General features: G+C 38.8%; 1 long non-coding RNA gene across 1 annotated transcript; it reads left to right on the top strand.

Annotated features, from left to right (window-relative positions):
* The first annotated feature begins 318 nt into the window (after positions 1–318).
* LOC132900067 (uncharacterized) lies at positions 319–1,101 on the top strand. The gene is made up of 3 exons (XR_009656750.1): positions 319–431; positions 853–904; positions 1,023–1,101. It is a non-coding gene; the product is annotated as an uncharacterized LOC132900067 (long non-coding RNA).
* Positions 1,102–1,345: the final 244 nt, after the last annotated feature.

Genomic DNA, 1,345 nt, shown 5'->3' with positions numbered 1-1,345 from the left:
GGATCTGGGGGAGGGCTTTAACCCCCCACCCCTCTTCAGTGACCAGGGGAGGTATAAAAGAGTAAACACAACAGAAAGCTTGAAGCAAGCAAAATTATTCAAAATATGCTCAAATTCACTGAATGAACATGTACAGTTTCATTTTCCAGGGTGCCTTCAGGCCACTCGCCGATGCTTTTCGTAGAAATTATCAATACAATACAATTCCTGCCCCTATCCTGTGACCCCCTCCACCACCCCACCCTGTTAACTTGGCAGGAAAAGGGCATATGCTGGCTGACCTCTATCTCATCATGCTTTGCAGCTCCGGATCGCGTTGGTCTTTCAAAACCCGTTGAAGGAGCGACTTCCAGCCTCCCAGTTTTTTTATTGGCGCAAAGGGAAGGTGTTTGGCTATAATTGGAGAGCTTTGATCGACAGAATCTTTCAAGGTAAGAATGTTACCCTTGCTATTGTTGTCACTATATGAATGTAAGGTGATTAATTCTGACGATATATTATATGCAAACCTTATCGTTAAATGGTTATTTTAATGAATGTTAGTGTGTGAGTCTCCACCGCAGGAAAGCGCGCGTGGCACCATGTTGTTTGTGGCGGATGATGAGCGCGCGGTGGAGATCATTTTATGAAAAGATAGAAACACTACTTGAATAAATGACTTACATTTGTGATCTGTCAGTCTGAATATCTGTGTAGTGACATCCAGTACTAATAATATTACTTATGTGTGGTATTTTATCATAAAATCCAACCATTTTTTAATTGTATGTCTTTAATTCATAAATGCATAATGCTCACTCGTTTTTATGTGGCCCATGACACTAACCATTTCCTTTTTATGTGTTTTTATAGATTATCAGAGAAAGGTTCTGATGCGCGTAGATGAAATTGTGCAGAATTATCTGTAGGTACTTACCTCTTGCAAATATTTTATGTGTACTTACTAGTACATCACTTAATCTGACCATATAATGGTAAACAAGGATTTCCCAATTTATCATTGATTATAATTATATTTGCAGGCTCGTGCTGCTGTGGCTGCAACAACTAAGGAGAGAACTACTGTACCAACCCACCATTCATCTGATTCGGAAACCAGAGAAAGCTGTTAGCTCTTTCACTGCTAGAATTTCTATTATTGAATACTGGTTCACCATTAACTATTTTCTAGAGCCAGAACAAAAATAATGGTTGGCATGTGTGTAAATATTGCAGTCAGTCTCTGTAGGTTTTTATGCCATTTTAGTGTAATGTAATATCTGACCAGCGGCCATCATAAAAGTGCAGAATCATACCTTTAAGTTCCTTTGCATATTCATGATTACATTTGATTCAGATAATGCAT

The sequence above is a fragment of the Neoarius graeffei genome, chromosome 16 (genome assembly GCF_027579695.1).
Source record: "Neoarius graeffei isolate fNeoGra1 chromosome 16, fNeoGra1.pri, whole genome shotgun sequence".
Lineage (NCBI taxonomy): Eukaryota > Metazoa > Chordata > Actinopteri > Siluriformes > Ariidae > Neoarius > Neoarius graeffei.
Note: the sequence above shows the minus strand (reverse complement) of the source record. Positions and strands in the feature narration are given on the sequence as shown.